Genomic DNA, 14,922 nt, shown 5'->3' with positions numbered 1-14,922 from the left:
TTTTTTCTAACACCCTAGAGAATAATATGGCTTTCGTTGGAATGCTTTCTGTCACACCAAATTTGCGCAGCTTTTTTGGAAAAAATACACTTTTTTAAATAAAAAAATAAGACAACAGTAAAGTTAGCCAATTTATTTTTATATTGTGAAAGATGATGTTACGCCGAGTAAATTGATGCCCAACATGTCACGCTTCAAAATTGCGCCCACTCATGGAATGGCGACAAACTTTTACCCTCAAAAATCTCCATAGGCGATGTATAAAAAAATTCTACAGGTTGCATGCTTTGAGTTACAGATGAGCTAAAATTGTTGCTCTCGCTCTAACGAATATGGCGATACCTCACATGTGTGGTTTGAACACTGTTTTTCATATGCATTCGCTTCTGCACGCAAGCTTGGCGGGACGGGGCGCGTTCAAAAAATATTTTTTTTCTTATTTATTAAAGTTTTTATTTTTATACTATTCTATAAAAAAAGTTGTCTCTTTTATTCCTATTACAATGAATGTAAACATCCCTTGTAATTAGGGATGGATGAGCCGCACACCCCCCCCCCCCGTTTCGGTTCACAGCAGAACATGCGAAAAGGGCAAAAATTTCGCTCAAACACGCGAACACCGCTAAAGTCTATGGGACATGAACGTGAAAAATCAAAAGTGCTAATTTTAAAGGCTAATATGCAAGTTACTGCAAGTTATTGCCATAAAAAGTATTTGTGGACCTGGTTCCTGCCCCAGGGGACATGTATCAATGCAAGAAATAGTTTTAAAAACGTCAGTTTTTTCCGGAGCAGTGATGTTAATAATGCTTAAAGTTAAACAAGTAAAATGAAATATTTCATTTATTGTGCCTGGGGGGGTGTCTACAGTATGCCTGTAAAGTGGCGCATTTTTCCCGTGTTTAGAACAGTTCCGCAGCAAAATGACATTTCTAAAGGAAAAAAGTCATTTAAAACTGATATTGTTGGGTCCGGGCAAATATAGATGAAAATCATTGAGAAAAACGGCATGGGTTCCCCCCCACAATCCATTACCCCGCACCCAAAAAAAAAAAAGGGTGATGTCCCCCAGGCCCTATATATTCTGAACAACAGTATATAAACTATACGGCCTGCCCTATATACTCTGCATAAAATTGGGCCTTAGGTATTGGTGATACCAGAACACTGTAACCCCTCACAGATACTCTTGATGAGTGCAGGAACGATCCCTGCTATGAAATATTAGATCAAAAATTGTAATTACATGGCTCTGTTAAACAGGGGCAGAAAAATTGGGCCTTTGGTTTTGGTGGCGCCAGAACACTGCAAGTCCTCACAGATACTCTTGTTGGGTGCAGGAACGAGCCCAGCTGTGAAATATTAGATAAAAAATTGTAAATACATGCCCCTGATAAACGGGCAGAAAAATTGGGCCGTAGGCAGTGGTGGTGGTGCCCTAAACCAAAAATATTCTTAGAAGCTAGCATCATCAAGATTGAGGAGGAATAGGATAGTCACTCAGCATAGGCAGTCTTCAAGGGATCCCACATCCATATAAAATTAAATTGGTTACATCAGCAACAGGTGCTTGATAGCTGCTGATCCAAGACTGATTCATTTTTATGAATGTGAGCTTATCAACAGAGTCTGTGGACAGGCGCACTCTATAATCCGTTAAAACCCTCCAGCAGCACTAAATGTGCATTCAGAAAGAACGCTGGATGCAGGACAGGCCAGTAGCTCAATTGCATATGGAGCAAGCTCTAGCCAGTGGTCCATCCTCAAGACCCAGTAACCCAGTGGATGCTCTGTTGGAAAGGTCTCCAGGTCTGTTCTTGCCCCTAGATATTCCTGCACCATGTAATGCAGACGCTGGCGATGGTTGTTTGAACCGATCAGACCTTGGTGCTGAGGACTGAAGAATTGTCTGAAGGCATCAGTCAGCCAGCCAACTTTTTCACCGCTCTCTTCTCTGACTGAAGGAAGCCTCAGCAACATGTTGTCCAGCACCAGGAAATTGTAACCTCCCAGGGTCTGGAAATGCGTTGCACAAACCTTTCTTCAAGGCCTCCTGAAGATGTTTCATCCTCTGCTCCCTCTGCGAAGGCAGGATGAGTTCTGCAACTTTACCCTTGTTAACGTGGATCAAGAAGGGTTGCCAGCCAGTAATGATCCCTCTCCTTGATACCACGAATCCTAGGGTCCTTTCGCAGGCTTTGCAGAATCAGGGAGACCATGCAGCGTAAGTTTGCAGAGGCATTTGATTCTGAGTCCTCTGGGTCACTAAGGATCACATGATCTGTAACAACCTCCTCCCAGCCACGTACAACTCCTTGGGTTTCTGGGGACTGAAAACAATCCCTTGAAGACTGCTGCTGAGTGTTATCTTCCACATCCATGCTGACACAATCCTCCTCCTCTTCTTCCTGTGTGTTTGGTGGGCCTGCAGGAATACTATCTGGATAAAGGGGGCCTTAAAAGGTAAGGAAGTCCTGCTCTTCCTCCCGCTGTTCTGCTTCAAGTGTCCCTGTCCATTATTCCACGAAGCATGTGCTCCAACAGGAAGACAAGAGGGACAGTATCACTGATGCATGCATTGTCACTGCTTACCATCCTCATTGCCTCCTCAAATGGTGACAGGACAGTGCATGCATCCTTGATCAGTAGCCACTGGCGTGGCGAAAAAAAGCCAAGCTCCCCTGACCCTGTACTGGTGCCATACTCACACAGGTACTCATTAATGGCCCTCTGCTGCGTGTGCAGCCGCTGCAGCATTGTCAACGTTGAGTTCCACCTTGTGGGCATGTCATAAATGAGGCGGTTGGTAGGCAGGTTGCATTCCCTTTTAAATGTCAGCCAGCTGAGCACTGGCATTGTGTGACTGGCGGAAATGACCACAGACTTTTCTGGCCTGCCTCAGGAGATCCTGTAAGCCTGGGTACCTGCTCAAGAACCACTGCACCACCAAATTCAGGACGTGAGCCAAACATGGAACATGGGTCAAGTGTTCCTGTCAGAGGGCGGAGAGGAGATTGGTGCCATTGTTGTGTACAACCATTCCTGGCTGAAGCTGGTGTGGCGTCAACCACCTCTGAGTCTGCCCCTGCAGAGCTGACAGAATCACTGCCCCAGTGTGTCTCCTGTCCCCTAAGCAGACCAACTCAAGCACCACATGGCATCTTTTTGCCTGAGTGCTTGTGTAGCCCCTTGAATGCCTATGGAGCACCGCTGGTTAAGAGGACAAATCTGCAGAGGAAGAGGCCATAGAGGAAGAAGAGGAGGGATGGAGGAGAGAGCTGTGGCAGAATCACCACTAGTGATTTGGAGGCATGGTGGCGGAACAAGCTTCAACAATACTGAAGCCTGTCATGCATCCTTCCCAGCTGCCAGCAGAGTTACCCAATTTTTCTTTATTAAAAGTCTTGCAATCAATAAGCATAAAATCACTATATATAATATACATAAATATATACATATTTACATAAATGAAAATAAATATAGCAAATCTGCTCTCAAACAAAAAAATGACTTTACAGCAAAAACCAAACTCATCATGTCATTATTGGGGATAATCTCACTACAACTTACACCAATACACCAGACATCTAAACTGTGAGGTCAAGAAACAAACCCGCACCCATTATGCATGCAGCCCTTCTTCAAAAAGAAGATACTAACCAACAAAAGCTAAGGGAGTGAAAGAAACAGAAAAAGAAAAGAGCTCCTCACCCAGAGATGGGCAGTTCACCAAAGGCAGGTCTGATATTCCTCCACGCCCTTTTCCAGACCGCCCGGGGCTCCCTGCCCTTCTCAAGACCCCGAATTTTCCCAACCTCACCCAGAATATCGTGCACCACCACCTCAACAGAGAGGACTTTTTTCCGCAGGGTAATCTGGCACCGTGCATTCCATGTGAAGTAACGGACAACAATACTAACTAAAAATAGTGTATCCTAATCAAAATCCCAGCGAGTCGGGAATGCCCCGTACACCCACTCCGCATAACTCATGCGATAGAAAAAGGGGATGCCTAGAGCCCTCCCCACCCTTTTATACACCTCTATGTTAAAGGGACACTGCAGCAAAAAGTGGTCCATAGACTCCACTTTACCAACACACTCCGCTCTAGGACAATCCCGATCATCCACAGGGCGATGCTTCAAGTTCCCTTTGACATAGAGCCTTCCAGTGCGCCGTGAAAGAAAGGCAATGTCCCTGCCCATGCCTGCTGGACCATGCGTCAGCGGTAATATGCACCTTACTGCTGACCGCCCTATTCAACAAGGCCAAAACATTGCCTTAACCCCTTCCCTGCCGACCGTACGCAGATATGCATACTCGGCTTTCCGGGGTTATTCCGGGATGATGCCCGCAGCTGCAGGCATCATCCCGGTACCGTTGTTTACAGCGGGCGATCGGCTACCCGTGTATAACAACCGTGCGATCGGGAGGCCCGGTGTCCATTCGGCTGCCTTCGGCGGCTGGGGGCGGGCTGGAACGAAGCTGTGAGCGGCTTCGTTCCAGCCTTCTCGTTGTAAACGCGGAAGCAACGTCATGACGTCACTTCCCGTTTACTCGGCTGCCAATGGCGCCGAATTTAAAAAAGTACACAATATTCAGAATCGCCGTTTTCGGCGATCTGAATACTTTGAAGTGTAAAGGAGGGATGGGGGGTCGTTTAGACCCCCAATCCCTCCATAAAGAGTACCTGTCACCACCTATTACTGTCACAAGGGATGTTTACATTGCTTGTGACAGCAATAAAAGTAAAAAAAAAAAAAAAAAAAAAATTTTTAAACACAATTTCTAAAGTACAAAAATAAATAAAATAATTAAAAAAAAAAAAATTTTAAAGTGCCCCTGTCCCCGCGAGCTCGCGCAGCGAAGAAAACGCATACGGAAGTCGCGCCCGCATACGTAAACGGTGTTCAAACCACACATGTGAGGTATCGCCGCGATCGTCAGAGCGAGAGCAATAATTCTAGCCCTAGACCTCCTCTGTAGCTCAAACCTGGTAACCGTAAAAAATTTTTAAAGCGTCGCCTATGGAAATTCATAGGTACCGTAGTTCGTCGCCATTCCACGAGTGCGTGCAATTATAAAGGGTGACATATTTGGTATCTATTTACTCGGCGTAACATCATCTTTCACATTATACAAAAAAATTGGGGTAACTTTACTGTTTGGATTTTTTAAAATTCATGAAAGTGTCACTTTTCCAAAAATTTGCGTTTAAAACACCGCTGCACAAATACCGTGTGATAAAAAATATTGCAACAATCGCCATTTTATTCTCTAGATTCTCTGCTAAAAAAATATATATAATGTTTGGGGGTTCTAAGTAATTTTCTAGCAAAAAATATGGATTTTAACTTGTAAACACCAAATTTTAAAAATAGGCTTAGTCATGAAAGGGTTAAACATGCCGGTAGTGAGCCAGAATGGCCTTTCTTGAAAAGAAATGGCGTTTTGGAATACATTTCACAAATTCACGAACGGGGCAGAGTCTACCAGCTGAAAAGGCAGCAGTTGTAGTGCTAGCAATTTGGCCGAGCTAGCATTCAGACGCTGAGCATGTAGATGGCTGGGAGCAAATTTCTTTCTACGGTTTAGCAACTTGGGTAGGGAAATTTGCCTGCTAAAATCAGATGGTGGTGTACTGCTAGCAGATTGGCTGCAAGTACTTTAGACACCTATTGCTATACCTTCATTCTTCTCAGTGCGGGTTTTTGAGAGGACTGGAGGTATAGTGGGGTTGGAGATCCCAGATGAGGAGCAAGGAGAAGTCCGCCTTTTTCTTTGATATGGGTCTTTAAAGTGCTGTTGCCAACGAACTGCATGGGAGGTCGTCATATGTCTGGTCAAACATGTGGTGCCCAAGTGGCTGCTGTTTTGGCCACGCTTGATGTGATTCAGACATAGGTTTCAAACAGCAATGGTGCGATCTGCTGCACGAGTGTCAAAAGAGGCCCACACCAAAGAACTTTTTAAAATCAGCGGGGAGTCAGCAGTGCCCTGCACCTGCGGAGCTCTGTGGTGTAATGCAATAGGGTGGCTGCCCTTAAGCTGCCCCCTGGAGGGCATCCTGTCTCATTGGAGATGTGCCTCCTCCTCCTCCTTTCTATCAGGCACCCGAGTAGAGTCAGTGACCTCATCATCCCCTCCCTGCTCATCACTGGAGCAAACTTGGCAGTATGCTGCAGCTGGGGGAACATGACTGCCAGTTTCTTGTCCTTCTTGGGTACCCCCTCTCTCTAGGCTCACGTTACTTCCTTCCTCAACTTTCGTACCAACATCGGAGCCTTCAAATCGCTGCACATCCTCCAGCAGCATGTACCCGACACTGTGGTCGAATAGTTTGGGGGACTCCTCCGTGCATGATGGTGGGGCTACGGAAGGAGTGACTGTGGACAAGGAGCCGGTGGAATAGGCCGCTTTGGCAGCTGCTTCGAAAGGCAAACTACTCTGAGCCTGGGTGACAGAGGATGAGGAGGATGAGGACGGCTTTGTTATCCACTCCACCAACTCTTCTGCATGTTCTGGCTCAATAACACGGCCCGCAGCAGAAAAATAGGACAAGCGTGCCCCACGGCCATGTGCAGAGGATGCACCATGTCCATGACCAGCACTGTTGACTGTAGACACAGAGCCTGCTTGCCCTCTTTTAGTGGCCTGTGAGCATCTGCCTCTCCTTGGGGGCCTTCTGGACATGATGTATATTTTGTTTTGCAACACCACACTGCACTGTATTGTGTACACCAGCAGAAGTGTAGTAGCAAGTGCGCTATGGCTGCACTGTATTCACCACCAGAAAAGTAGTAGCAACTGTACTACGGGTGCACTGTATTTTGTACTGTGTACACCACCAGAAGTGTAGTAGCAAGTGCACTATGGCTGCACTGCATTGTGTACTGTGTACACCACCAGAAAAGTAGTAGCAACTGCACTACAGGTGCACTGTATTGTGTACACCACCAGAAGTGTAGTAGCAAGGTTCCTATGTATATTTATAAACAATATTCCACCCATAATGCCCATGTAGAAAAATAATTACCGTATTTATCGGCGTATAACACGCACTTTTTTCCCTTTAAAATCAGGGGAAAATCGCGGGTGCGTGTTATACGCGATCCACGCCGATCTCCGCTGATTATTTACGATCGCGCCAACATACACATCCGAGTGTACAGATTTAAATATGGTGCCGGCGGACTCGGCGGAGCAGAGTGAGCACCGCCCAGATCGCAGGGACTGGGCGGAGCCGAGATACACATAGCCGAGTGTACTCGACTCTTCTCGGCTCCGCTCACAGTCACGCCCAGTCCCGCCACTGGACCTGTGTTATGTCCATCATAGGGCGGGACTGGGCGTTACTGTGAGCGGAGCCGAGAAGAGCCGAGTACACTGGGCTATGTGTATTTCAGCTCCGCCGAGTCCCTCCGCGGCGCCATATTTAAATCTGTACACTCGGATGTGTATGTCGGTGCGATCGCAAACAATCAGCGGAGATTGCAAGGCTGCACAGGGGCAAGGCTGCAAGGCTGTACAGGGGCAAGGCTGCAATGGACACTGGGGAAGGCTGCACTGACATGGCTGCAAGGCTGCACTGGGGCAAGGCTGCACTGGGGCAAGGCTGCAATGGACACTGGGGAAGGCTGCACTGACATGGCTGCAAGGCTGCACTGGGGCAAGGCTACAATGTACACTGGGGAAGGCTGCACTAACAAGGCTGCACTGACATGGCTGCAAGGCTGCACTGAAAAGGCTTCAATGACACTGATAAGGCTGCATTGATGGGCATTTAAATGTAAGTTTTTTTTCCCTTAAACTTCCCTCCTAAAAGTTTTTTTCCTTTAAATTCCCTCCTAAACTTGGGGTGCGTGTTATACGCCGGTGCGTGTTATACGCCGATAAATACAGTATATGCCTATTCTTCCAGAAATAGGTTTAATATGTTGCTATGTATGTTTAACTACAATATTCCACCCATAATCCCCATGTAGAAAAATAATAATATGCATATTCTTATCAGAAATAGGTTCCTATGTATATTTATAAACCATATCCCACCCATAATCCCCATGTAGAAAAATATATATATGCATATTTGTATCAGAAATAGGTTTAATATGTTGCTATGTATATTTATATACAATATTCCACCCATAATCCCCATGTAGAAAAATAATTATATACCTATTCTTATCAGAAATAGGTTTAATATGTTGCTATGCATGTTTAACTACAATATTCCACCCATAATCCCCATGTAGAAAAATAATTATATGCCTATTCCTATCAGAAATAGGTTAAATAGGTTCCTATGTATATTTATAAACAATATTTCATCCATAATCCCCATGTAGAAAAAAAAAAAATATATATATATATATATATATATATATATATACTGTATTTATTGGCGTATAACACTCACTTTTTCACCATGAAAATCGGGTGCAAATAGCGTGTGCGTGTTATATGCCAATACTACAATTTCAGCTGCCTCAGAGACAATGGGGGGGAGCGGGATGAGTGCCGTCAGATTACATACAGTGAGAATCTCCTGTTTACTTGGCGGCCTCTGTAATAGGAAGTCAATTGATGGCAATGGCGAGGCTGCTGCATTGATGGCAATGGCGAGGCTGCTGCATTGATGGCAATGGTGAGGCTGCTGCATTGATGGCAATGGTGAGGCTGCATTGATGTGGACTAATAAGGCTCTATTGAGGCACTTGTGAGGCTGCAGGTGGGCATTGATCAGGCTGCACTGATGGCAATGGTGAGGCTGCAGATGGCCCCTGACCCTTATTTTGATTCAAAGTTCCTTATTTAAAATTTAAGTTTTTTTCCTGAAACTTCCCTCTTAAAATGAATGTGCGTGTTATATGCCTGTGCGTGTTATATGCCGATAAATACGGTATATATACATATTCTTATCAGAAATAGGTTTAATATGTTGCTGTGCATGTTTAACTACAATATTCCACCCATAATCCCCATGTAGAAAAATAATTATATTCATATTCTTATCAGAAATTGGTTAAATAGGGGTTCCTATGTATATTTGTAAACAATATTGCACCCATTATCCCCATGTAGAAAAATAATTATATTCATATTCTTATCAGAAATGGGTTAAATAGGTTCCTATGTATATTTGTAAACAATATTTCACCCATAATCCCCATGTAGAAAAATTATTATATGCATATTCTAATCAGAAATTGGTTAAATAGGTTCCTATGTATATTTATAAACAATATTCCACCCATAATCCCCATGTAGAAAAATATATATATGCATATTCTTATCAGAAATAGGTTTAATATGTTGCTATGTATATTTATAAACAATATTCCACCCATAATCCCATGTAGAAACATTATTATATTCATATTCTTATCAGAAATTGGTTAAATAGGTTCCTATGTATATTTGTAAACAATATTCCACCCATAATCCCCATATAGAAAAATTATTATATGCATATTCTAATCAGAAATTGGTTAAATAGGTTCCTATGTGTATTTATAAACAATATTCCACCCAGAGGCGTAACTAAAACCTTCAGGGCCCCGGTGCAAGAAACCATGATGGGCCCCCCTGCCCCCCTTCCATCCAAGCCCCGAGCTTCCAATTTTGGGAGGTTGTCCATGGACATCCTCCCAAAACCGTGTTTCCCGCTGACCCCTGGGACATGCATCCAGCGCGATCACAGCGGCCCTTTACCATGTGATCAGCTGTTCACATGTAAACAGACTTGCCGGTTATCTGCAGCCCTTTCCTCCCACGCTGTGTCTGTGTTAGGAAAGGACTGCCGTTAACTGTTAACAATGTCAGTATATTTATAAACAATATTCCACCCAGAGGCGTGACTAAAACCTTCAGGGCCCCGGTGCAAGAAACCATGATGGGCCCCCCTGCCCCCCTTCCATCCAAGCCCCGAGCTTCCAATTTTGGGAGGTTGTCCATGGACATCCTCCCAAAACCGTGCTTCCCGCTGACCCCTGGGACATGCATTCAGCGCGATCACAGGGACCCTTTACCATGTGATCAGCTGTTCACATGTAAACAGACTTGCCGGTTATCCGCAGCCCTTTCCTCCCACGCTGTGTCTGTGTTAGGAAAGGACTGCCGTTAACTGTTAACAATGTCAGTAAATTGTTTACACTGATAATCAGTGCCCCAATCATCAGTGCCATCTATCAGTGCCCATCAATGCTGCCTATCAGTGCTCATCAATGCCGCCTATCAGTGCTCATTATATATGTGTGGTTAAAGGTGCGCTAAATACGCTATAAATCTCGTGCTGAAATATAAATAATTAAATAAATATTGTACTAAAATAATTGAATAAATACATAAATAAACTTATATTGCTTAAGTCATAGCAAATATAGACCAAAGGAACAATCTTGCAGTATTCTTAGGAAATGACACGTCCACTTGCTGGATTTTGCATATAGGTATGGGATACAATCAACGGAAACTCAGATTGGATGGATATCCCTTTTGTGCATTGAGTTCCCCATATTATAATGCAATTGCACTCTCTATCAGCTCCCTTTTATCCTGGTAATCTGCTATTTGTTGCCTCTGATATTGTGTCTCAATCATGCAATTAGAAACAGGAAAACATTCATTGCGCAATATACTTTAAGCCATTATCCTGGAAAAAACTTAATACACTCACATTGAATCAAGCTAATATTGGCGCATAGAGCAGTCAGCTGTTCCACCAATAATCTCCTCCTCGCACTGCACTGCGAGTAACACTATAGCACTATGGATGATGTCACTAGGCTCCTCCCGACGCGTTGTGTCACATGTCACGTGACTTTATCAAGGGTAAAGTCACGTGATATGTGATGCAACGCGTCGGGAGGAGCCCAGTGACATCATACTGAGTTCTGCCTATCAGTGTTCCTCAGTGCCCATCAGTACCACCTATCAGTGCCCATTAATGCCACCTATCAGTGCAGCCTATCAGTGCACATTAGTGCCTCCTATCAGTGCTGCCTATCAGTGCTCATCAATGTAGCCTATCAGTGCTCATCAGTGCCTCCTATCAGTGCCCATCAGTGCCTCCAATCAGTGCCCATTAGTGCCTCCTATCAGTGCCCAATAGTGCCTACTAGTAGTGCCTTCTATCAGTGTCCATCAGTGCCTTCTATCAGTGACCATTAGTGCCTTCTATCAGTGCCCATTAGTGCCTTCTATCAGTGCCCATCAGTGCCTTTTATCAGTGCCTCCTATCAGTGCCCATTAGTGCCTTCTATCAGTGCCTTTTATCAGTGCCTCCTATCAGTGCCCATTAGTGCCTTCTATCAGTGCCTCCCATCAGTGCTCATCAGTGCCCATAAATTCCTATCAGTGCCCATTAGTGCCTCCTATCAGTGCCCATAAATGCATCCTATCAGTGCCCATTAGTGCCTTCTATCAGTGCCCATCAGTGCCTTCTATCAGTGCTCATCAGTGCCTTCTATCAGTGCCCATCAGTACCTTCTATCAATGCTCATCAGTGCCTTCTATCAGTGCCTTCTATCAATGCCCATCAGTGTTTTCTATCAGTGCCTTCTATCAGTGCTCATCAGTGCCTTCTATCAGTGCTCATCAGTGCCTTCTATCAATGCCCATCAGTGCCTTCTATCAGTGCCCATCAGTAAATGCTATTAATTTCCATTAGTGCCGTCTGCCTTCTCAGGACAGCACGGCTCTGAGCGGAGATCGGTGTCTGTCATGGAACAGTAGCACAGAGACACCGGCAAAAGGGTTCTATTTGCCCGTCCATCCTCTCTCACAGGGGATGAGAGAGGACACACAGCTGATCTCACGGCTCCCTCCTTTCCCCCCTCCCCTCTCCTGTGTGCTCCGCGGGCAGTCAAGTGTGAAGCTAAAGAGCTCACATTTCCCGTGGAACACACAGGAGAGAGGAGGGGGGAGAAAGGGGAGCAGTGAGATCAGCTGTGTGTCCTCTCTCATCCCCTGCGAGAGAGGACGGATGGGCAAATAGAACGTTAATGCCGCCGGTGTCTCTGTGCTACTGTTCCATGACAGATGCGAGCTCCGCTCAGAGGTGTGTGAATAGCAACCCTGCTGGGCCCCCCCCACAGTGGCGGAATGCCGGGCCCCGTCGCAAGTGCGACTGTTGCGACCCTGGTAATTCTGCCACTGATTCCACCCATAATCCCCATGTAGAAAAATATATAGTATGCCTATTCTTATCAGAAACAGATTTAATATGTTGCTATGTATATTTATAAACAATATTCCACCCATAATCCCCATGTAGGAAAATAATTATATGCATATTCTTATCAGAAATGGGTTAAATATGTTCCTATGTATATTTATAAACAATATTCCACCCATAATTCCCAAGTAGAAAAATAATTATAATTATATTCCTATCAGAAATGGGTTAAATAGGTTCCTATGTATATTTATAAACAATATTCCACCCATAATCCCCATGTAGAAAAATAATTATATGCCTATTCTTATCAGAAATAGGTTTAATATGCTGCTATGTATGTTTAACTACAATATTCCACCCATAATCCCCATGTAGAAAAATAATTATATGCATATTTATATCAGAAATAGGTTTAATATGTTGCTATGTATATTTATAAACAATATTCCACCCATAATTCCAATGTAGAAAAATAATTATATACCTATTCTTATCAGAAATCGGTTTAATATGTTCCTATGTATGTTTAACCACTTGCTTACAGGGCACTTAAACCCCCCTCCTATTCAGACCAATTTTCAGCTTTCAGCGCTGACGCAATTTGAATGACAATTGCGCGGTCACACAACACTTTACCCAAATGAAATTTTTATCATTTTTTTCCCCACAAATAGAGCTTTCTTTTGGTGGTATTTGATCACCTCTGCGGTTTTTATTTTTTGTTAAAAAAAAATTAAAAAGACAGAATTTAAAAAAAAATAAAATTTTTTTTTTTAATATTTTGTTATAAAATTTTTAAAAGGGTAATTTTTCTCCTTCATTGATGTACGCTGATGAGGCGGCACTGATGGGCACTGATAGGTGGCAGTGATGGGCACTGATTGGTGGCAATAATGGGCACTGATCTGGTACATTGATAGGCAACACTGCTAGGTGGCACTGATTGGCACCACTGGTGGGCATTGATAGGTGGCACTTGTGGGCATTGATAGGTGGCACTCGTGGGCATTGATACATGGCACTGGTGGGCACTGTCAGGTGGCAATGTCAGGTGGCCCTGGCAGGGGGTACTGAAGGCACAATTGAGGCATTATTGCCTCCTCCTCTTCGGGACCAATGTCCCTTGCTGGTGAGACGGTGATCGGCTTTTTTTTCTCCTCGCACTGTCAGCGCGAGGAGGAAAAAAAAACGATCACAGAGCTTTTGTTTTGATCATGTGATCAGCTGTCATTGGCTGACAGCTGATCACATGGTAAGGGGCCAGGACCGGCTCCTTACTTGGATCGGTGATCACCCGAGTCTCAGTGACACTTGGATCGGTGATCACTCGAGTCTCAGTGACTCGGTGATCACAGCACGCTCCACGCGTGCGCGTGCACAGGGGAGGCCGTCATATGACAGCCTCCCGGGAATTCAGGTCCGCGCTATAGCCATCATTCGGCTATAGCGCAGATATAAAGTGGTTAACTACATTATTCCACCCATAATCCCCATGTAGAAAAATAAATATATGCATATTCTTATCAGTAATGGGTTATATATGTTCATTGTCAGGAGTTAACATGATATTCCCCCCGTAATCCCCATGTGAAATAATTATTCTGCCCATATTCCCATCAAAAACAGGTCAAATGTAATGTTTACATTACTTCTGTATAATTTACTATGATCCTGTTGTACAGCTGCATATATATTAGCAAGTGAACAGTCAAACATTAGCAACTGCTTCTTGCAACATTGTATCAAGCACTGTAGGAAAGAATAACATATTTTGAGAAACAACAGTCATTGCCATATATATGTGTATGAAGTACACTGACATCTAGTGAGAGTTCTCAGTATTGCAGCCAATAATCCAATCATCCCATCATCCCAATATGCAGTTTAGTACGTCCCCTTTATGGGGTACTCTTTTCCTTTTTTCTCCAATTATACAATTTGTCACTTTATCCTAGTAAAGTTTAATGTAAGGACATACATTTTTAATAAAGCAGTGCAGTATGTCCTGGTTACATAGTTACATAGTTACATAGTAGGTGAGGTTGAAAAAAGACACAAGTCCATCAAATCCAACCTATGTGTGTGATTATGTGTCAGTATTACATTGTATATCCCTGTATGTTGCGGTCATTCAGGTGATTATCTAATAGTTTCTTGAAGCTATCAATGCTCCCCGCTGAGACCACCGCCTGTGGAAGGGAATTCCACATCCTTCCCGCTCTTACAGTAAAGAACCCTCTACGTAGTTTAAGGTTAAACCTCTTTTCTTCTAATTGTAATGAGTGGCCACGAGTCTTATTAAACTCTTTTCTGCGAAAAAGTTTTATCCCTATTGTGGGGTCACCAGTACAGTATTTGTAAATTGAAATCATATCCCCTCTCAAGCGTCTCTTCTCCAGAGAGAATAAGTTCAGTGCTTGCAACCTTTCCTAATAACTAAGATCCTCCAGACCCTTTATTAGCTTTGTTGCCCTTCTTTGTACTCGCTCCATTTCCAGTACATCCTTCCTGAGGACTGGTGCACAGAACTGGACAGCATACTCCAGGTGCGGCCGGACCAGAGCCTTGTAGAGTGGGAGAATTATCGTTTTATCTCTGGAGTTGATCCCCCTTTTAATACATGCCAATATTCTGTTTGCTTTGTTGGCAGCAGCTTGGCATTGCATGCCATTGCTGAGCCTATCATCTACTAGGACCCCCAGGTCCTTTTCCATCCTAGATTCCCCCAGAGGTTCTCCCCC

General features: G+C 44.1%; 1 protein-coding gene across 4 annotated transcripts in view; it reads right to left on the bottom strand.

Annotated features, from left to right (window-relative positions):
* Nucleotides 1-14,922, bottom strand: part of CDC42EP3 (CDC42 effector protein 3) — a 190,994-nt gene that overhangs the window by 120,034 nt on the left and 56,038 nt on the right. The window lies entirely within an intron of this gene.

This window comes from Aquarana catesbeiana, linkage group LG04, assembly GCF_042186555.1.
Source record: "Aquarana catesbeiana isolate 2022-GZ linkage group LG04, ASM4218655v1, whole genome shotgun sequence".
In the NCBI taxonomy this organism is placed as follows: domain Eukaryota; kingdom Metazoa; phylum Chordata; class Amphibia; order Anura; family Ranidae; genus Aquarana; species Aquarana catesbeiana.
This window is presented reverse-complemented; position numbering and strand designations above follow the sequence as displayed.